Genomic DNA, 24,505 nt, shown 5'->3' with positions numbered 1-24,505 from the left:
ACTTGTAAATTCTGTAAATAGTTGTTTTAGTTATCAGGGACTGCAAATGCATTATAATTAGCAGTTTATTGCAGATTTATTTGAATAAAAACTACTCTTTACTATTACACAAATGTTCTAATATAATTGGACTTTATTGAAAGGACGCCCAGTCTTTTTTGACATAAAAGCTTACAGAAGCTACATTTTTGAGAGAATCGTCCTCAAATTTTAATCAAAGCATGATCAGACATTCAGTTTTATATTTAGGTTATTTTCAGGGCATAAAAATTAAAATCTAATATTTTTTTCCATAAGGGAATAATAAAAAAATAAAAACGTGAGTCACTTACATGCATATTTCCCCTTGTTTTAATCTGTCCCTATACTATTTGAGTTATTATGACTTTTGGGTAACATAATTTAAAGTGTCTAGTTTAAAATAAGACCACATTTATGGATATAGACCATAGGGTTTAAGAGCTGCAGACATTTTTATTTGGGGTATGTCATTTTTTTATTTATTTCTCAGCACAGGGCGAGGGTTAAGAGGTTAAACATATTGTGCCAGAAATGCATTTTTTTATTTAGTTGCTGTTTTTTCCCCAGTGTAAAACCGTTCTTGCTATCTCATCACTAGATTTATAACATTTTCACTGAACAATTTGATAACTTAATTCCCATATTTCCCCGGGTTGGTCCTGGGATTTTGTAGATCAGCGAGTGGATACATCCATGGCTCAGCATTCAAAGACAAAATATGATTTATTGAGCAATGGTAACATTTTCACTTTGAGTTCAAGAGGTTTGCTGTTCTAATACTTCCTTATAACCTTTTTATTTGAATAAATCAAAAGTGCCACAGTATATGTCAGTGCTTGTATATCATGAGCATCCAAAAGCAATGTTAAAAATATTGCTTCCGGATTTTAATATATGATATATTTCCAACCTGGCACTGTTATAATTGTGCTTTTGTTTTTAGGTTATAGCTCTGGATAAGGTGTGTTAGTTAGTTTATCACCCAGCATTTCTTATCTTAAAAGCCTGTGTGCACACGTGAGTTATGAATAACACTCTGTAAATAAATGCAACGTCGGCCGCATGATCCCAATAAAAGGAATCCTAGAAAACAGGTTGTTTTTCACCTTCACAGTGTTGATCAACACCAGTCCTTCACTTTAAAACTGAGGTGGAGAATGGAGATGTTGTTCTTTGGTAAAAGCAGTTATTTGTCGTCACGTTATTCCCCTTACTAAAATGCACTGTACAAGCATAGTATAGTTTTGACTGTCATGAGAAATCGATATCAGATCTGTGTAAGAAATGGAATTGTTATGCCATTGGTGGCTAATATCAAAGCTTTGAGTGAAACTCATTTGTTTTTATGCTATTGAGGAAATCAAAAACTTGCTTTCTGTGACCTTTTCAGTGACTTTGTGGTTTATTTGATTTGGTTGTACTGTATATCCCCATTGTAAGATCCTTTACATTGTTTGAAAGTTTAGTCAGTAATTGAAGTTGGTGTCAATGAGGGCATTCAGGGACAAGTCACCTGCAAATGTCACCCCAGCAAAGTCATGCCCATCTGACTTAACAGGTTTGGCATGATTACGCTTTTGATGTGCAAATCTATAACAACCTTGCACCCTACTTTATCACATCTGCAAGTGTGTTGCTTTGGCTGGATTGCTAGGTTACAAAACCAAACCAATCTCTGAGTGTTGTTTTTGTGTATTAAAGGCATGCCACTCAAAGTGTAAGGTCAAGGAAATGAATAAGAAATAAGTGAGGTGTGTGGTCTGTTTAGTATATAAACTGTAATTTAGGAAGGAAAGGCTGTATAGAGGGCACAGGAGTCAGTGCAGGTCACTGAGTGCATAATTCATATTAAGACCTTTGGTTACACTTTATTTTAAGGTGATGTAGTTACCTACTCAAATAGTAATATTAATTAACTACATGCACTTACTTACTATAAAATTACAGTTAGGGTTTGGTTTAGGGTTACTTGTAATTTAATGCACTGTAAAAAATTATTTAAAAAAAAGTTACCTGGTTGCCTTGAAATTTTGAGTTATTTGAAATAAAACATTTGAGTTAATACAATGAACATTTTTGTGAATCGACAACCTTTATTCAAATATTTTTAAAAGATTTTGTAAGCATTGGGTAATTGTGTTTTTTTATTTGTGATGACGCAGTGAAACTTGTGCTATTTTCATGATTTATCAAATTTTTTATTTGGTTCAGATAAATAATATTTTGAGTTTCTATTTATTAAACCAATTTCCTTCATTGTAACTCAAATTTTTAATTTCAATAAACTCAACTTTAATTCTTTCTTTCTTTTTTAAGTTAAACCAACATTTTTTTACAGTGCTATAGAAAGCAATAATCATAATGTGTAAACCACATCACCTTAATATAAGTGTTACCAGACCTTTCAATGGTTTGCCACTGTACCCACTTGAGTTCATTTGACACTATTTGCTGATGTTCGTGTAGAACTGTGGTTTTCAAGGATTCCAAGAGGTCTTTGAGTTGATTGGCTAACAAAAAAAAAAAGACCCAATAACCATCATAATAGAGTTGATCAACTTGTAACAAAAACTTGAGGTTAAGGGATAGTTCACCCAAAAATAAAAATTACTCAGCCTCAAGCCATCCTACTTTCAAGGGAATACATTCAGAGATATATTAAACAATATCCTGGCTTCCAAGCTTCATAATGGCAGTGAATGGAGGATGAGATTTTACCAAAAAAGTGTATCCATCCATCATAAAAGTGCTCCACACAGCTCCGGGGGGTTAATAAAAACCATCTGAGGTAAATCGATGCGTTTGAATAAGAACAATATATTTATTAAATAACATATAAACTAAAGTGAGTAGCTTCCGACAGACGGCCTTACGCATCGATTTACGGTGAAAGAGTGACCCCTGACCTGACGCATGACGTATTGATGAATACGGAAGCACAGAGGATAGAGCAAAACAAAACGGTCACAAAAGTTTGAGTTTGTTGCTCAGCCCTATTAGTTTGAACTGCGAGAGGTGTCAAAATGTACTCCTACATCCAACATTATCACGTCGGGGAACTCTTTCTGCGTAAGTCGACTTGCCTAAGCCATCTGCCCGAAAACTAGTAATTTTAGACTATTAAGTCTTATATATGGATATTTTTCTTACACAAACGCATAGCTTCAGAAGTCCTTTATTTAACCCCCTGGAGCTGTGTGGAGCAGTTTTATGATGGATGGATGGATTGATAGATGCACTTTTTTGGACTTCAAAATCCATTATAAAGCTTGGAAGAGCAATACTATTTTTTTAATATACCTCTGATTGTGTTTATCTGAAAGATAGCTGTCATGTACACCTAATGGCTATCTGAATTTCTTTCTTCCGTGAAACATAAAATATATTTTTAGAAATCGCATATCTGTAATATGGAAGGCAATAGTGATCAAAACTGTTCGGTTAACAACATTCTTCAAAATATTGCCTTTTATATTCCACATAAGAAAGTCATACATGTTTGGAACAGGCAAATGTTCCATTTTTTTTGCTGATAGAATACTAATGATAGAATACATTTTTTTGCCTGTGAACTATCACTTTAACTGATTGTGTTAATGTTGTAGTGTTTGTCATCTCACTTTAATAAAAGAACTGACAGTTATCCAGTTCTTATCGAGTGAACATTTGGTTTTATTAGCTAAAAATAGCAGTCTAGTTCATTTAAATTAAACTAGAACAAAACAACAGACTGGCAAAATGATTTATTCATAACAGAAAGGATAGAGATTAAGAGATTTAATTAGTATAATTTTGGTACCGATTACTGGAATTTTGGCATTTGACATCCCTAAGTGGAAGTTTTCATCAGAGTCATTTGACGTTACTCATTATGAAGAATATGTTATCAAAGGAACGAGACTTTGAAATCTCATTAGGTATTCCTGCACAATGCTGATCAAAGTTATCCTGTTGCATTATTGTTTAATGCCCCCAAAATCATAGTTAATGTTTCACTTTTGTGAGTAAGTCTTTATAATACTGGGAAAAGTGTTATGGATGATGAGCTCTGTGGTTTTGGATGTGGAGCTTGGGCATAAAAGCAACCATTGTAGTAGCAGAAGCCAACCAAACCCATCCATACGGAGTGGACAGTGTGTCTTAAAGACTTGTTGTTCTGGTTAGTTGATCTTCCGGCCAGGGTCACGCTTTCTGACGTCTGAGGAGCATCTCGTTGGTTAAATGTTCACAAGTAAAGGATAATCTAGAAGCTGTTGTCTAAATTGTTCAAAATAAATGTGAAATAATTCATAGTGACAAACACTCTTGTGATGTAATGTGTTTACTGTTTTAAATGGATAGTCAGGATTACTTTATGCCAGCTGTTCGGGTCAGTATTTATCTTTTTTCCTTCTTTTTTTTAAAAGAAATGTATGCCTTTATTCAGCAAATATTAATTAAATTGATCAAAAGTGGCAGTAAAGACATCTATAAAAGACATTTATAAAAGGAACTTTTTTCCTAGGAAACTGCCCCAGGGCTGGGCCCCAGTGTTGCTCAATATTATTTCAAATAATATCACGGTTTCCACAAAAATATTTCACTGCTTTCAACATTGATGGTAATAAGAAAGGTTTCTTAAAAAAATGCAGGACCTGTTGCTATATATACGTTTCCAATCGTGGTCTAAATTAACATGAAGATTTTAGTCGAAGGCAAATTAGTCTGGTGACATAGGATTGTGCATGACTTTCCAGTTCCTGCTGGATTTCATCGTCCACATATAAACTTAATAAAGCGTGATTCATTGTCGGTCCATCTGTCGTATTTTTTTAAACTCTATTGTGGATTCGAATAGCAAACAACTCTTATTGGAACCAATCAAAATGATGCTTGAACTCGACCAATCAGCATGTTCACAGCCCAAGCCCCACCCCCAGAAGTTCCTGAACTTTGAAAAAGTCCTACCTTGCAAACAGGGACTTTCTGAGGGGGACATTTTTACACGGCACTTCATTTAGACCCTGGTTCTTGCGGTCGAAACGCAAAGAGTACCAAACCAAAGTCCCTAGTTCCTGGGGAAAGTTCCTCCGGTGGTAATGTCGCTCAAGATTATTTCAAATAAATGCTTTTTTTTCCTAACCTTTAATAATAATAAAAAAACAAAAACAAAAAACAAGTTAAACACTGTTTCCAAAAAAATATTACGCTACTTTCAACATTGATGGTGATAAGAAATGTTTCTTAAAAAATCAAAATATTTGCAAGGATCATGTGACCCTGAAGAGTGAAGACTGGAGTAATGATGCTGAAAATTCAGCTTTGATCACAGGAATAGATTACATTTTTAAATACATTAAAATAGAACATTTTAAGTTGTAATAATGATTTAGAGTATTGTTTTTCTGATCAAGTAAATGCAACGAGAGGCTTCTTTCAAAAACAAATCTGACTCCTAACTTTTGAATGGCAATTTATCTAGTGAGATTCTGTGGTTTGATTTCTCGTTCAAACTTTAAACATTAGTTCCTTAAACATATAAACTTCTGGCCACCAGCAATTCTCAACGAGCACAACAGCAGATCTTGATTAACCTATTTGCTCTGCAAAGATACCTTATTGTTGGAATGATTCACAGAATACACAGCTGCTGACACAATGCCGTTCTGAAATTGTCAGCTCAATTCAAACATTTGATTCAGTCATTTGATTAAAGTATGTTTATTGAGCTGTTTACATCTGGACACCACTGTGTTCAGTAATAAAAGAAGAAAAGGGGAATGTAGCAGAACATGTTGTTTTAAAGACCTCTGTGGTAACATATTTTTAAAAAATGTTGTTTTTATGTCTATGTGGTGTTTTTAATATGCTTTCATAGACAAACCATTTGCAAATTCATAAGTCATATTATTATTGCTGAGTATTTTCTCCTTAAAACTGCTGTGAACCAAAGACACTAAAGACAAAAACACGTTTTGAAATCTCCTGTGTTTCTGACGTCACAAACTGACCAATCACATCAACTACATGACTCTGCCTACATTTTTGCAACACCCTAATTATGTACCTCAAGGTACGTTTACCTGCACTTTTTGGGTGAAACGTCCACCGGAGGCACTAAGTGGTAATATTTTTTCTCCATTCCCAGACTGATCTCATGAAATGACGTATATATGACACGCCAATTCGTATGCCATTTTGGCGTTCTATCAAGACGCATAATCGCTTTTTAGCATGTTTATCAACGGCGTTTCATTCTATCCCCCTACACTGCCCCTACCCCTAAACCTACCCAACACACACACACGCACACACACACAGCCCCTAAACCTACCCATCACACACACACACAGCCCCTAAACCTACCCATCACAAGAAACATTCTGCATTTTTACATTTTCAAAAAAAAAAACTATTTAATATGTTTTTAAATCCATTTACCTTGTGGACACACACACATATTCAGACACATTTTGAAAGCGTAACTCAATCCCTTCCCTAAACCTACCCATTTGTGTATTATAAAAAACAGAATATAACAGGCAGATACGACTGCATGCATAATTTATTCAGAAAGTACAAATATTCCAAGTGTTCCGAGGCCAAACGATTGATTTGTGTGAAGAAAATCCCCAAAAGCGATCAGTAACGTCGAATCCATCAGCCAAAGATTATTAATAAATTTCAAATATTGCCGCCGGAAGAAACGTCAGGTCAGCTTTGACAGCATTGGCTGTCGTGTGTCTCGTGACCAATTGCTTCATTACGTCAGCTTTGGTTGTAAAATGCCATTGGCTCTCGTGTGTCTCGTGACCGATCGCGTCATTCAACTTGTGTGTATCATTTGAATCGGAAATATGAATGAACGCTTGCGTGTGTGTTCTGTTCGCAAAGGAGCGCGATCATCATTTCAACGACTAAAACATGAAGATATCGAATGGCTTCAGAAGACTTGGAATGCAACATGAGTTAATACTTTTATACAGTTTTTTGGTCAGTTTTTGCAATAAATACATGTGACTGTACATTTATTTGCCTGTTACGTGTTTTATATTGTTGAGAGTTGGTAAGTTTAGGGTAGGAGTGGAGTGATTTACTCCAAAATATAAAATTAGGCTATAAATATTCATTCTGTGAGATCAGTCATGATGTCATGGAGAAAAAATATTACCAATTAGCACCTCCGGTGGACGTTTTACCCCAAAAGTGCAGGTAAACATACCTGGAGGTACATAATTCGAGTGTTGCAAAAATGTAGGCAGAGTCACGTATTTCCAATGAGCCTGGGTTGCATAATTAACAGCGAACTAGCAGGGGAGTCTCAAGAGAAGCAGGTTATCCCGGGATATTTTTCAGTTGATCTGGGTAAAAATCAGGTACTTTTAGCAATATAGTGAGTGAATTATGTATATGATGCATGTTATATGATGCCTTTCTTCACTGATGTGATAAGTTGTTCAACGCGTTTCTAAAATGCTGATTTTTAGAAGGCAGACAAAGATGGCAAAATGGGAACTTGGTTTGTGTAACATTAGCAACACATTATTAGCTGTTTGATAACATAGGGCGCGTCTCAATCATCTCACTAGGGCACTGATTAGGACATAAGTCAATGGGCTGACTCCTTGATCAGTGCTCTGACTACTGAACTAGTGAGATGATTGAGACGCGCCCATAGTCAAGCAAAAGGCTAATCATAATAATTACTGTCATGTGTCGACGTTGTAAAGCTATACAAAATCATTATCTCGATTTCGATATCTTGCAGCGCTTACTACAGTAACTTGAGCGAGTAAGTCTCTGAGCTGGTGCGAGTGAGTGGAGGCGGGGCTAATTTACATATTTTTGGATTATTGTATACTAAATGAAGCAAAGGTGTGTAGAGTTACATTCAAGCGCATTTTAAGGCATGAAGAAATTTTTTGGGTGATCAAAGATGAATTTGGTGTTCATTTTTGATATTATTTATAATATTAATGTCTATTTTTAATTCATGTTTGTTCATAATACACTCATTAATGTATTAATATCGTACATTTATATCACACTACATTAATAAATTCTATAAAGTATTGTTCAATATTAGTTTGAGACATGCATTAACTAATGTTAACAAATTTGACCTTAAAATGTAGTGTTGCCCAAATGTCTGGACTTAGATTCGTTTTTTTTTTACACTGTTTTTCTTAAAGTACTTGAGGCCGACTCCATTCACTCATGTTTCGAATCTTCAGATCAAGTCTGCAAAACAGCAAGCACATTATATGCTTTACACTCAGTTTGCAATTATTAAACAAACTTCTTTACAGTACACTGTAAAAAAAAAAGAGGAAACTTTTGCAGTACAATCGACTTGGATGTTTAAGTTATTTCAACTTAAATGATGTTAAACTGACTTTAAAAAATGAGTTACATCTTGTATAACAAATAAAAAGTTAAAGCAATGTAAAAACATATGTTGTCATAACTTATTGAACATATTTTTTTTACAGTGTAGACACATCATTCAAAACTAGCAGCTGTTGTATTTCATTTGGGAAACAAATCACTTTGAAATCAAAACTCAATGTTTTCAGAAATAAATCCATAATTGTTACCCTCTTGCATTTCTGTTTAAAGTGTAAATAAAGCTATTTTGATCATGTTGAAATATTCTGAGAAACAAATAAAAATTTCACCCTTGAATTTTGTTTATTTTGTGAATACATACTGAATATACATACAAGTCGTCACCTTTATTTCTATAGCGCCTTATGCATTACAGATTGTTTCAAAGATGCTTCACGGTATTGTAGCAATTTTAAATTCTGCTGTAAAAAAAAGCAGCTCTAAAAAGCCAATAGTGTCGTCATTCAGCTCAGTTCAATAACTGTAAAATTCATCAGTTGTATAAAGTTAATTTCAAACCTCTGCACACTGAACAAGATACATTTTTCACTTCTCTATGTAGTTTGGCGTGTATGTGGCTGATCATTTAATGGTTTTGTGTGTAGAGTTACTATAAAAAACAACATTTTTAGAAGAATCAAACTTTTGCAAGAGATGTGACGTTTTTCTTGTTTGCGTGTAGATTTTAAAGAAAAGGTGCCATGGTTTTGAGAAGCAATTTTAAACTAAGACTTTTTAAATTGAGCAATGTGGTGGTGCTTTTTTCCTCAATTTGTAAAGTTATAGAGGAGCAGAGATACGGAGGTTGACAAGTGCCAAGGAAAAGTCTCATGCTATACCACTTCCTGTTTGCTCCTGTCTGTTAAATGGGGCAACCAATGGAAATAATAACATTACATCTTATGATAATGTCTTTAGTCTTTGTTCCCAAACTTACCTTGAAGCTTTTTTCTCGTTGTGCCTTCAGTTTATTTACAGACGCATTTGTTTGTGTACTTTGGCCACTTGTTAACATTGTTAATTGTTATATTTGCGCACATTTTTAAAACCATGTGCTTGTGAGGTCATTAACCGGCAGTTCTTTGATGTTTGCTTTTCTTTTTGAGAATGATTTCAGGTCAAGAGGCCACCTGAGCTCTTGTTCTCAATGCCGCCATTTCATAAGACTCTCTGAGATTGTCTTTCCTGCCAAACAAATTACATTTTGGTTCAGCCTACATAGGAAATTAACTTTCCATTTACAAATCATCTTCAAATGTCTAGTGCCCATATCCGAGCAACTTATGTCAATCAGAGAGCGGTGGGAATGATGATATTCCTTTCAGCTTTTGTGTTTTGATGACATGTGATGGTAAATGCAGGAAGCTAGTTTTCTGTACTGCTTCCCATTCCCTTGAAGTCGATGTGTCTAATTTCCGATCTGTTCAGAAAAGTCAAATTTCCACTCACTAATTTTATTGGGTGGTCCGAGGCAGGCTGGAATTCCCTGGCATTTCAGTTTTTCCACAATTGTCCTACATTTCCTCCCTGTGCTTTAAGGGATGAAACTGAAGCAGATATCAGTTCGTTTTGGCAGTCTCAGTGGGACGCTAGGACCCGATGCTGGGCACCAGCCTTGTGTCCAGAGGGACATGTGACTGCATTGTGGGAGAGTGGGTTGGAGTCCTTTTGGATGCCCAGAGCTCTCAACATCCACCCACTCCACCGAACCCGCACGTATGCATGCCTCCATCTGCTCTCTCTACAATCTCCCGCTCTGTATTTCGCATTGGGCTCTGCTTCAAAAGACTGTTTCGTGTGTGAGATCAGAAGCCTGTTACGCTTAAAGACACCATGAGATCGCAATTTGTAAGGAATATTGCAGTATTTATTATATATGATTTATAATTTTCATCCTTATCCCCCCCCCCCCCCCCCGCAAAATCTGTATCAAAAATGAGAAGTCCATTTGATTGTACTTTAAATGAGAAATAATTGCAATGCTCTGTTCAACCGCTATAGAGTTAGTATCGCTATAGTGTTAGAACCGGTGAATGGGGTTTACAGGTTTGAGGGGCAGCGAGTCATGTTTGCGGTTCAAATAACCCAATATGAGAGGCAACGTGAAACACAAAGACACACAAAATAAAACATCATTGTGTTTTAAAGAAGAGTGGCTAGATTAAGTGGTGGAAATAACGATATAAATGAATAAACAAATAATAATGATTGGCACAGCACGTTAACAAAATAAAATTTACAGTAACACACACCACAAGTGTAGCATGCAAACTCAAAATGTCAGTAACACATTAGTTTAAATAGATGTGTGTGTGGTTTGAGTTCCATAGATGTTTAGATGACTATAAAAGAGTTCACTTAAACATACTTAGCTATTAGATCCATTTAGTTACTATAGCTAACAAGTAAACAATAGTAATAGTAGTAATAGTTAACAAGGGGATTGTTTAGGGATCCTTGGCATTAAAAAGTAAAAAAAAAACATCAACCCTGATATCGAAAATATTGGAAATTCCTAAGCAATACACAAACATTTAAGTTTGGTGGTTTAAAACTGGTATAAAGAATGTTTTTGCTGAGGTGTGGTAAAAACATGGTAAATCAAGATTATAAATCAAGACCTTCCGTGTTTTGCTGCATAACAATTCGTTTTCTGTTGATAAATGCATATCCAGTTGCTTGTGTGTCTAATAAAATACACACTATATTAACACTTTCTTGGTGTTTCCGTGGTTTCTACGGAAATCAAAGGGGTAGTGCGAATATGGCGTCATTGACAGGCAACGTAAGGACACGGTCCGAAACACTGGTTAAAATGGCAGATTTTTTTTGGAGTTAAACATTCTTGGAAACGTTTGGGATGATGTAAGTACACACGTCAACAAAATATATAACATTGTTCTAGTGGTTTTTAGGTATTTCAATCAAAATATATTACATATTGTGCCTTAAACCCCTTAACTGTCACCCCCCTTTTTGAAAATTGACATAAAAATGCACTATCCAAACTTAAATGGTTGTAATTCCAAAATGCATTGGAATATAAACCTCAGTTTTAAAGACATCACTCAGCTGATTATTGTTGAAGTGAAAGCAATTCTCAAATATTAAAGTATAAAAAAGTTATAGAAGTTTACGTTAACTGTAAATGAAAAATACTGTATTTAATATTTGTATTTTATATAGAATATATATTTTACAAAAAATGTTTTACTCTAAATTTACTATAAAATCAAAGCCGCGTGTCTAACCAAGTTGTGTTTCAAATTTGAAGTTGATATCACAAAAATTGGAAGTTCCCATGAGATTTTGTTTGGGCGCAGTACCAAAAATAGCCACCAGGTGTAATCCACATTCCATTGATTGTTTTTTTAATGCATTTTCCTTTAAATTTCTGTCCAAATATCACTTCCATCACAAAACATTCACCAAATATGAAACCTTGAGACTCTGACCTTTCCGGCGATATGTCAAGATTAGAAAAGATTTTGATTATAAAGTAGTTAAAATAAATTTTGTAATATGAAACATGACAATGTCCACTATAGCAGAGCCTGCTAGAAGAAATTTGAGCACAGTTTACAAGCTTTCGAATGATACTTAATTTATGATGATTACTAAAACATGCGATAAAAAAAAAAGGCCATCAAAAAAAGAGTGCCAAGCGTCCCACCTGTGGGACGGTGACAGTTTACAAAATCTTCCTTAATTTGATTTCCTGGTTACATTTGAATTACCATCATGGCTGAATAAAGCGGTTTTATCTTTGCCATTCTAAATTTGATGCATGACTGTTGTTTTTGGTTCCCTATAAGCAGTTTGAATTATCAGATGCATGGTTGGTTGAATGTTGTAAACTAGTTGGCAAGGATCCATTACATATAAAGCCCAAGTGCTTATCAATCAAAAATGGCATATTGTAGAGGACTGTGAGTCATGTGTTTTTTTATCAATTTAGGTCATTGCTGGTTTTCCAGCTAGGGTTTTGTTTTTTGTCTTTTGAAGATAAAAATAATAAATGATGATAGGAATATTGGAAGCTTTTAGCAGAAAATGAATTGTGAGCATTAAAGGACTCACTTCCCTGTTGACATGAAGCGAGTGTAAACAGAAGTTGAACCTAGAGACCATAGAATGGCAGTGTTGCTAAAGTCTTTGTAATTAAAAAGTTTGACTCGATGTTTGCATTTTCAGTCAAATCAAGTTGATTTGTCTGGTGCTTTTTCAACGCTAGCTTTAAGGCTCTATGCTAAAATACCTGTTTGAGCTGTTTGAACTGAAGCAACCGGCACTGACATATCTTAAAATATGTCAGTGCTATTGATTTGTCTCAGTATGCACACTATAAGACACTTTTATAAAAGCGACTTAAAGATTATAGATTCAACATTATAGATCAACTAACACATTCACTTACACTTATCTTCACACTTCATTCACTATTTGAGAGCCAGAATATCAGATAGTTCGTGACATTGAACAATTGGACATTGGTTAACAAGTTTGTGAAACTAGATAAAACCGATACATAAGTTTAACTTAGTTAGTAAGTGCTTCAAACAAAACTCTGCCTCTAATTTGGTAATCTGGCAAATGTATTGGTTATTTCATCCCCAAATGTGCAGATTGTGTAAACAATTGTATAAAGTCAATCAATCATATTCAGTAATAACAGACAGTGATGTTTTTCTTTGCATCCTCGATAATGAACTGACTTTCCTATAGGCTGTTGAGAGCCCTTAACACACTCTTCCCAAGACAAAGCTATTTTTCTCCATATTTTTAAATGACAAACCATTACAGCGGGTCACCCCTTAAATTAAAAAGGAAAGCTGTATTTTGACCATGGCAGTTTGCTGATGCGTTTAGTCACCTGACACTTTAATCCAGTGCCACTAACAGTACTATAATTGCCGTGCGATAACCCACTGGACTAGACTGGGAGGCTTTTCTGTCCTTGTTACTGTCTCCCTAGGACAAATCAATTTTATTGTAGTATTCAGATAAAACGGAAAAATGAATAAATGTATTTGGGATTGAACCTAATCCTTCTGTTACCAGCCAGTTGTCAGCTCGTGGTCTTTAGCGCTGAGATTTCCCTGTTGAGTTGGACTTCCGTTTAGAGGCAAAAGGAGTAACAGTGAGATGTTTGCATGGGAGGACAGTATTTTGTCGCGGTTCAACGGGAGCCCCATGATTTGGGTGTGTATGTGTGAAGACTCCAAATGACCCAGATGTTTTAGTTGTGATTTCATCTCTAATCAGAACCTCTGGGACAAATGGAGAAGCTAGTGGGTGGACGCAGAACTTTTCTTAGAACTAGACACAAGGTCTGTACACTTCCACAGCAGCACACCGCACATGTAAACCGTGACCCGGTTTGCTGGCACATTTTGCTGCAAAATAATAGTCAGCAAATTGTGACAAAACACATTTCAATTGTATTGTCATTAAAGTTACATGCATTCAAACAGGTTGTTGATATTGTCATTTATTTCTAAATGTCAGAATACACCTGATGTATGCTCACCTTTAGAAAAGAGTGCTTAACTATTTCTTTTTTGCCTTTGCAGCCTTTCCATTGCCATTGGATTTGAGTTATTTAGATTGGACTTAACGCTCAATGACAATCTACAAGAGCCCTTCTGCAACTTTTCCAACCTAAAGAAGGTAAGGTTTGACAGTCCCCAAATAAAGATCATTTGAAGACGTTACTTCTTGAATAGACAGTGTATTGTTGTTGTTGGCCATTGTGTCACGTCCATGACATGTTGGAAAGAGTTCACGTGTCCTGTGTGAATGGCTTCTTAGTCATTTTGTGCTTCCTTTATCTTGTTATTATGATATGACGGGCTGTGTGCTTATGACAGTGTTGTGATTTTTCATGTTGACTGCACTCCAGTTTTGCTGAGGGTCTGACTCACTTAATAGCTTAATAGCCCCGGACATGAAACTACAAATGGCTGAACTGGACAGAGATGGAGCACAGCGCTGGTTTACAAGGAGGATGTATTTATTCAGTTAAATATACACTGTTTGGTTTTGAAAGCGAATGGGAACCAGTCTGTAACTAAAGTGATGAGCCAAAAGATTAAAATGTTTATTATTAACTAATTAATACATTATTATTCTTTTTTTTTAAGCATTAAAATACTAGTATTAATTAATAACTACTGTACACATTTAAATAAGGGTGCACACATGTGACTAAAATAAAAAATGTGCTGGGTTCAGAACGCTCATTTGCGTACCGACATGGTTGACCGCTGTTAATGCACAATCAGTGTTTTAGATTGAATAACTGTAATACTGTGTAAGATTTCCATCTGAACTGAATGCATAATAAATCTGCCAGTTTCAGAGCTAAACGCAAAGCTGTGCCATTCACTGACGCGCTTCACTCAGCAGTGCTAAAACCAGCTAAAAAAAACGTCCTGGCAACCCGCCAAAATAAAAGCTTGCTGATTTTAGGTTTGAAAATGTTGAAAATTCATATTAAATGTAAATATTACCATTGTATTTTTAAAGGAAATGTATTTCAATTAATCATAAAATGGCCCTGATATGTCACCAGACATCAAATACTCTGTATATCAAATATCACTGACAACAGTAGTCCGGCCAGGATATTGTCATTTAAAAGTTGTTGCAGCCCTCAACTGATGTTGATGTTGACATGTTGTGTTTTGGCCTGAAGCTCCGCCCTCCACCTATCGACCAATCACGAAGTCAGTCATGTTTCGGCATCCGGGTTGCCAGATCTGCTCTAGTTACCGCAGCTGCAAACGTTCCTGCTGATCCTGCAGCCTATCTGGCAACCTTGAGTCAGGGGGAGAGGGATTGGGGAGACACCTGCAGTACCAGTTTTGGCCACAATCTTACATACACTTCCTTTAAGTGTACTATAAATAATTACATTTGTATTTTTTTTTTATCTAATAGTAGGCTATCACACTTTATTTATCATTTTATATATAAAACACCTTACCTATATTTAATGGGTCACACTGTGTGAGCACCAAACCAAATCTCCAGGTGCTCTCAAGAGAACCAGACTGAAAAACTTATGTGCACCCCAATATAATAGTGATATTGTGAAATATATTATTTTAATTTAAAATACATTGTCACGTGATCTTTCAGAAATCATTTTAATATGCTGATTTGCTGTTCAAGAAACATTTGTTTATATTATCAATGTTGAAAACAGTTAATATTTTTGTGAAAAAGTGTTCTTTTTTTTAAGGATTCTTTAAAGAACAGTTCATAGAAAGTTCAAAAGAAAAGCATTTATTTGAAATTGAAATATTTTTTAACAGTGTTAAAATCTTCACTGTCCCAATTAAATGCATTCTTGTTGTATAAAAGTATTATTTTAATATATATTAAATAATGAATTTACCTCAAACATTTAACAGTACCCAACATTCCATGAAAATAAATACTAATAACTAAAAGTAATACATAATAATATAATATTAATAATTTTGTATTCAGTGTACTCAGTTAAGTAAACTGCAGTCCATATATAGATTTTAAAAGTGGTTATGGCCAATGGAAAATTATACAAATGCAATGAGTATCCATTTGTATCCATTGTATAATTGGGACATTGTTTTAATTGATTGAATTGTTTGAATTAAAAAAAAAAAAAAACGGTGACAAAATGAAAGGAAGAATTATTGCATTCGTCCATTTTAACAAGTTAAATATTTTGGAGTGTAACAGTCAAAAAGACCCATGTCTTGCCTACATTAGAAACTTCTTGAAAGAACTGAAATCATTGTGGTTAGCAGACTTAATTAAGCAAACTGCTTTACAAGGAAACATTTACATTCCAGGGCTGCTGCATTGGGAATGCTTTTCTCATTATTATTCAGATTTCGCACAGCTGGTTTGTGCAGACTGTGTTTTTTTTAGACCTGCAGTGTAATTTGCATGAAGATGCCAGGCTTGCATTTGTAAATGATGTGTATTGCACTGAGCACTGCTTCTGTATTTCCATGTGGATGGATGTAGCTGCAGGCTACAGTGCTGATTTGGGATTCGGGAACTGAGGGAAAAAAACTTTTTTTTTTTTTTCCTTTTTCTTCTTTTTTCTTCCCTGGAGATCCCACATACACACACAGTTTCCCGTGATCTCAGTGTCTAGGCTTCAGCCCGCCTCACGTCACACTCGTTTCGGTGTTTTTCTCTCACTAGGAGGAAAAGGGGTGATTGTGCGCTAGGGAAAAGTGAGGATTTGGTGAGGCTGTATGACTCGGCAGAAATCGCCCGCCCTCCATAAAAATGCAGCGTGTCGTTTTTGAAGCCACAAAACTGTATTTTGCTCTGAGGATGGCATATGGCTTTGCTGACGACAGGCCTTCGTGTCTGTGGCAAGCCTGTCAGCTGTATGCTAATTTTATATTCTGGCCACTAAAGACCTGCAGGATATTTACACATCATGTATGTGTGGCCTGGGTGTACAGTATGCTAATGCTTCTCTCCACGGGTCTGACCACTGTGGGGGAAAACAAATGCTTTTTACTACAGTTGCCTTCATTTTTACTGGGAAAGTTTTGAAAATTTGGCAAATATTCTAAAAACATTTGGTAATATAAAAAGCACAAAATATATTTCTTTTTACCAAACAATTGAATTAAAGCCACTATATGTACATGTTTTGCTGCTAGAGGTCGATTATTCAAAACAAAGGCATAACTTGATGACGCCGGGAGCTTTTATTATGCCGCAGACGAGCACTTCCTCTTTTCTCAATCATGCGTTTGTGGTGGAACTCAACGCTGATTTTTCACATTAGATACATTTGAGTGTGTTGAAAGATGTTATAATGATGCTCTGTGCATTCGCTATAAGATACTTGTTTACACTGCAGCAAGCTAGATTAATATTACAACTGTAAAAATGTTTTGTTGGGTTAATTTAAAAAGTAAGTAACCTGGTTGCCTTTATTTTGAGTTTATTGAAATAAAAAAATTGAGTTGATACAATGAAGGAAATCAGTTCAATAAATAGAAACTCTACATTTTATTGTATCTGAACCACTTATAAAATGTGATAAATCATGAAAATAGCACAATTTGGCATGTTTCACTGTGTCATCACAAATAAAACGCACACAATTACCCAATATGCTTAGAAAATCTTTAATAATATTTGAATAAAGATTGTCGATTATCAAAAAATTTCATTGTATTAATTAAAATTTTTATTTTAATGAACTCAAAATTTTAAGGCAACCAGGTAACTTATCTAATATTTTTTTACAGTGTAGGCATGGTAAAACATTTTTTTTTACAACATATGTAACAACATATTTCTCTGGATTTAAACATTCTTAGAAACATTTGGAAATAATTCATAAAGGAAGTACACAATTCAACAAACTATATAACAGTTTTTTTTTGGGGGGGGGAATCTTACATATTGTGCCTTTAATAGCTAAAAGAAGAAAAAATAAATAAAATCTATTGAGCCTGTTCACACAACCTGTTTTTGTGTTCTACTATAATGCTTTTTAATTATTATTTTTTATTTAAAAGAAAAAACATATACCCCTAAATGTGTAAATTATGTCCATTATCCACCTTTTCCAGCTTTTAAAATATGAAAAATTATGTTAATACAACAACACTGCACCTGGTTAAAGTGTAGGGTTGTGCTGTATTCAGAAAAGTACCATTGCGACATAGAACATCCTGTGGTTTGACATTTTAGATGAAATGCTGAGTAACAAGTGCCGTATAGTTTGTCCTCTTCCAGTTGGAAGTAACTTTTTGATTTTGGATAAACAACATTTTAGTCAAGCTCCGTAGTCTTAGACCCACCAAGTTTTACTACTTTTGAGTTAAAAAAACGAAAGTTATACACTTGCATTTAACATTCTTTTGATGTTTGCATAATTTAATTATTAATCTTTTAATAACTAATTTTAATTGAAGTACTTAACGTTTGATTAATTTAGTGCATGTTTTGCCTGTGTTTTTGCTTACATATTTTATCGGAAATTCTGAAGTTTTGTTCCTTTTGAGCCTTTTCAGTTCTGAAACTAGGTCACATTTTTGAGGAAATATTCTGGAGATTTGAATGGAGATAAACGGCTTGATTCAGCTAGTGGTTGTTTTATTCTAAATTATTAATAACATAAAAAAACAGTAGCTGAATCAAGCAGTTTTCTTTCCATTTCAATTCTTGTGTGTGTTTATACAGGATGTTATGTGGTCCGTGTCTACCATAGTTATATTATAGTTACTTCTGAGAAAAGTGGGAGAAGAACATAACGGATTACAAATTATGAATCTGGTGCCGGTAAATCTTTATCGTGCTTGTTTTTAAGTGTTTGTGCCTACAAGTTGCGGTAGTAGATATGTGTATCATTCATAATTTTGCTTGGTTTTTGATGTGTTAAGTATGGTAGTTATAAATGATTAGTGGATTATTCGGCTCCTTTTGATGCCTATTGTTTGTCTTTGTGTGATTGTGCAGTTGTTGTGTGTTTTCTGAGTCATCCAGGCGTAACAGGTGAGCAAGGGAAAGGAAATAGGATGTTTGTCTGCATTTGACCTGTGGACACAATCAGCCGTCTTTAGACTGGGAGAGGCTCACGTGAGCTTGGCTATAACAATATACAGAAGCAAACCGGTACACACACACGTGAGGCCTTTAACCTGAATAACACACAATGTTAGTTTAGTATTTTTTTACTATTAGAGTAATAATTCTTATACCTTTTATTTGTATATTAAAGCAGCACTAGGTAACTTTTCAACCTTCATAATATATTTTTTAAGACTCTTGTGATGATAAATCGACTTACAATAGGTTGAATGACACGTCTGCCATTGCCTGATGGGGTCTGTATCGTTTTTAATCGTACTTTTAAACTGCGGGTTTCGGGTAGTAACCCGAGAAAAAGAAAAGAACTACAAAATTCAACTGCTTTACGGCATATACGTCACTTCCACCAACACACACACTTCCTTACATTCGGACGTGCGAGCCCAACTTTGTTCGTCGGATAATATAGTCATGTCCGAAGCAGCAGAGACAAATAAGAAAGAAAAGGTTTTGTTGGAGGAAAGCAATAAGAGGAAATGAAAAAATGATGGGATTAAAGGCAGGACGAGGATCAAAATGTGACCAGGGTTTGCTCGTTGGCGTGAGCTGAAGGAGGCGTGCCCGACCGATGCTGTCCTGCTTGTTACGGTGAGCTACCACTCAAACATTGAACTTACTGAAGTATCATATAGATTCTGTAAAATGGTAACCAATAGACTACTATAATGACGCTGGCTTGTAAACGTGAGCATCGTGATTATTTGGCGTTTAAAAAAAACAAAACCCATGAAATTATATTCATATGACATGCTGAAGCATCTGCCACTGACTGTAACGTTACCTGGGATGAAGACATTTCACACGCGACGCCAGAAGAACTCCTCTTGCAGTTTTCAGGGGAACTGTTAGTGCTGCACCGACCGCACCGACCCGCGGGACGCTTGAAGTTATTTGGCCCGCACCGCACCACTGTATATATTTTTACAACACGCCGCGCACCCGCGACCATTAAATAGACATACGGGGTCCGCGGGTTATGAGACGAGACTAGTTCAGGGCTATCAGGGTTGTCATGTCAACAAATGCACGCGCGATGGCATCCCCTGTTGTAGGATGACAGCTTACGACAGTAGTTGAGGACATAATTTTTTCCAAACTGTAGGGGGACCCCGAGAGCAAAAGTAGCCAAGTGGGGCTTTAAAGGTGCCCTAGAATGATTTGAAACTATGTTAAATTGTTCTCTAATATCTAAAGAGAGGGTATGTGGCTTATTTAAGGGCAAAAATGGTCCAGATACAGTTTTACAGGTCCATTTACAACCCTATTAATTGTCCCTAGGATGTAATGCTGTGTTTTTGCCTTATTTGGAAGGGTCATGAATATTAATGTTGAGCTCTGCTCTGATTGACTGCACTGCTGTTCAATGACAGCTAACACATCTACCATCCGTCATGGCAATGATTTTACAATGATAGCTTCTCAACTTTGAAATCACGAACTGAACTGGGTAGCATGTAAAAATGTTTTTTTACAGTAACGTTACAGTTTGACAGTAGAATACTGATTTATAACTCGATTTATTTAGCCAAACAAAGTAATGTAGAAGCCACAATAGTCAGTGTCATGTTTACGAGCGAATCCTGCTATATTGTCCCAGGTTAGGAAGACACTCCGTGATAAAATGGGCTGAGCAAACAAACAACTTTGAATTACTTTGTTGAAGTATCCAATTGTAAATAAACATCAGCCATGACTGTTGACATTGTTTATCTGTGGGAAGGCTATGAAAAGTCCTCACGTCTCCTGCACAGCCTTGAACATGACATTTGTGTCCATGAGAGCTGCTGTTTTTGCTGTCCTCGAGTGTCGCTTGTTTATCTGCTGAACTCCTGACGGCTGCGCACTGCGCAGTTCTGCCTGAAAATGAACATTGGGATACATGCAAATGTTGGGGGCGTACATATTAAGGATCTCAGCGATTGCGTCACAGTTGGCATTATGTTGAAAATAGCCTGTTTTCCGTGGTGTTTTTCACAAACAAGATTTACACATGAAGGAGTAGGCAATGGTGTTTGAGACTCACAGTATGTGATGTCCATGTACTGAACTCTTGTTATTTAACTATGGCATGGTTAATTCAATTTTTTATTATAGGGCACCTTTAACATATCAAGTTTTGGTGCTTTTTCATACATCCATTTGAGCATAATTATTTACTTAATATGTAAATAACAAGCCTGACATTTCTCCTCTTAAATTCACTTCAATTGTAGGTGTTTCCCCTTAACCTTAATATTTTCTTTGTTTTTAAAGAAACCGAGGGATGAATTAAAATTATTGGTAACACTTAACAAAAAGATTTAATTTTTTTTGTTAACATCCGTTTAGTTAACGTAAACTAACAATGAACAATACTTCTACAGCATTTATTCATTTTAGTTAATGTTGATATCAGCATTTACTAATATATTCTTAAGATCCAATGTTGTATGTTGACATTAGTTAATGCACTATGAAATAACATGATCAAAAATATTTTATTAAAGGCACAGTATGAATTTTGCAACTAGAGGTCGCTTATTCAAAACAAAGGCGTAGCTTGATGACGAACGTGGAATCATGGGGTGATAGTCTTGACTCTTCACCTCACAGCCGATGGAAATCCGACGGACTCGGGCAGAATGTTCAAGAAACCTGCTATCCAATTCGGTTTTGGAGGCATTAGCTTATCTTAGTATGCTTGTCCATTTGCTCACAGAGGTAAATCAATCGATCACCTGCATAAACAAATCCCAGATCTTCTGGGTTAGTTCCAGCAAATCTGTTTTAATGGACAATGTTGACATCCTTATTTTGCCTCCTTCCATTCCCCTGTGCCTCTGCCTCCCTCTGGCTGTGATCATGGCTGACCCACTTGGAGTAAGTGCCAGCGTTTGGCTTCTCGCCGTTCCTCTGAAAGAGCAGACCAACAGCCGCAGCAACTTCACCGTGGGGCCTCCTGCCAGCTGCGCCATGGGGCCCTGCCAGTGGCGTCGCGAGGCCCTGCCAGTGGAAAGCGGTATTGCTCAGACATTTTCCTGTCTGCAGACTGCTGGACATTCACACTAACAAAGGGAGCTTTTGTGAGATCCAGGCACAGGGGCTTGATGTTGACTGCAAGCCCACAGAAGGGACTCTAACCCTGGGAAATCAGGGTGTGGTGGAATAAAGTGTCCTCGAGGAAACAAAAGTGACCTTTTCTTGGTGATTATCACGTGCGGGACAGATAATCAGCACAGAGATTAGAGATGGCCATCAGTACGTGGAAAAACAACAATAATTGATTATGAAAAAAACAACAGAACTTATTTTTGTTAAGCTTGAAAACGTTTCAGCAAAATCTTTACACAGTCAGATGGAGCCTCATTTATTTTATTGTATTTGAAAGTCGTAGACAGTAATTTGAGCTCTTTTTTTTAGAGAGGGGAGTGGCGATTTGTGTCTGACTTGATGCAAGTCTTTTAGATATACTATACATTTTCTTTTCTTGTCTTTTTTTATTTATTGCTTTTATAAAGTTGGTGAACCTATATTTATGCACTGACTGCATTAAAATATAAATAACACCAATAAACCAATAATTATTTTCATTTTACGGCTAAAAACCAATATATGACTGCAATTATAATACTATTTTGGTATTTTTAATGTATACTAGGTTTACATTCATTATGCTAAGCTAAGCTAGCGGCGACCCTGCCAAACTAAAACAATACATGCACTGAGACAAAAATGCATTTGCCCACATATCTAAATGTAGGAAAGAAGTTGAATAAGCCGTATTTCTAAAAACGGTGGAATGTTCCTTCAACATTAGACCACGACAGCCACTGGTCCTGACTAAAGGAGTAGTTCACCCCAAAATTTAAATTAGCTGTTAGATAGTCTTCAGTAGACTATGATATTAGCCGAACCCATTGTCCTTGTCGGTTCATAAAATTCTAATCAAAAGCAGGTAACACCAAATTCAAGCCTACTACTCCTGTATAGATGTTGATAGATGCTGTCTTATAGAGCGATCAAAATATATTTAATACATTACTGATCGGTCAGTGGAAAATTTGTGCATCGGTTTCTTGGAATGACGGTGCATTGTTTTATGGCTGAAGTGTTGGCACTGTTTATATAAACACCTCATCAAATAGATGTGCTTACTGCTTGCATCTACTGAACCATCTCATAACTTCACTGTCACCGTGACACGTGTATGTTTATGGCCGAGGACGAAAAGCAAGCATTATTTCCCACTATAAAATGTACTGTTTGTTTTGGCTTTAACTGTGCATCACCTCTCTTTTAAGAGAGCGTGTGTATTAGTAGCATTCTTCAGTGTGTGTGAAAGATGAGCATTATTTCGACTGTATAGACTATAATTGTTTCCCAGTGTGCGCGTCTAAGCCGTGGCTGGTTTTAAATGTCGACCGTGGTTGCTTATGGACTGATCGTCATGGTAACAGTGTTGCAGTCATCCCCGCTCCCGCCCTGTGAGAGCATTTGACACAGACGGCAATCCCAGCCTGTCTCTGAAGTGCCACTTTTGCTTTGTCACTATCATCACCATTTCAACTACCAACCACACCCCAACATGTTTGTGAAAACTCTCGATACGAAAGCTTTCGGGAGAGAATCTTAAGGCACCGCTCCTTCATTGTCATTTCCATTAAATTTTGATGCCAAAGCTTGATGCATCTCAAGGTTTCAGCAACAGTTTAGGGATACATATGTTTGCTAAATTTTGACTTTTACATTAAATTTAGTTTGCTCTGACTAGCCACTTTAGATAAAAAACCAAAGGAGTAATAATAACCCAGTATGTCCATCTGTCACACTTTTTTTTCTGACTCCTCTCATTATCTTGTTATTCTCATTATCAGTTGTTTTCTTTGAGGTGTTGTAGCTTCATTCAACCTTTTTGTCCTTGACTGTTGAACCTTGAAATCTTAAGGCTTCTGCATATGTTTGTTTGCAGTGTGAGTGCCCCTTTTCCTAGTATATGTGCAGCAGATGTGCTTTCCGTGCCCTTTTTGCAGCGCTGCACAATTATTTGTAATGTTTTGTGCTGCATAAAAATTATTGTTGTTTTAACTTAAAAGAGTAAGTAACCTGGTTGCCTTAAAAATGTTGAGTTTATTGAAATAAAAAATTTGAGTTGATACAATGAAGGAAATTGGTTTTAAAAGTAGAAACTCAAACTAGTATTGTATCTGAACCACATAAAAAAATTGATAAACCATGAAAATAGCTACATTTATTTCATAAATAAAACACACACAATTCAAATCTTTTAATAATATTTGAATAAAGGTGTTCGATTCTCAAAAATGTTCATTGTATTTTTTTTAACTTCAATGAACTCAACTTTAAGGCAACCAGGTAACTTATTTTTGAAATCATTATAATATATATATATATATATATATATATATATATATATATATATATATATATATATATATATATATATATATATATATATATATATATATATGCCATTAATGCATTTTATTATTGTTACTAT

At 35.7% G+C, this 24,505-nt stretch overlaps 1 protein-coding gene across 4 annotated transcripts in view; it reads left to right on the top strand.

Annotated features, from left to right (window-relative positions):
• clocka (clock circadian regulator a) overlaps window positions 1-24,505 on the top strand; it is a 92,761-nt gene that overhangs the window by 3,336 nt on the left and 64,920 nt on the right. For all 4 annotated transcript variants that reach the window (XM_067416994.1, XM_067416993.1, XM_067416991.1 and 1 more), the window contains exon 2: window positions 13,962-14,058. The gene's annotated coding sequence lies outside the window, so the exon portion shown is untranslated. The remainder of the gene's footprint in view (window positions 1-13,961; window positions 14,059-24,505) is intronic.

The sequence above is a fragment of the Pseudorasbora parva genome, chromosome 15 (assembly GCF_024679245.1).
Source record: "Pseudorasbora parva isolate DD20220531a chromosome 15, ASM2467924v1, whole genome shotgun sequence".
Taxonomy (NCBI): domain Eukaryota; kingdom Metazoa; phylum Chordata; class Actinopteri; order Cypriniformes; family Gobionidae; genus Pseudorasbora; species Pseudorasbora parva.
Note: the sequence above shows the minus strand (reverse complement) of the source record. Positions and strands in the feature narration are given on the sequence as shown.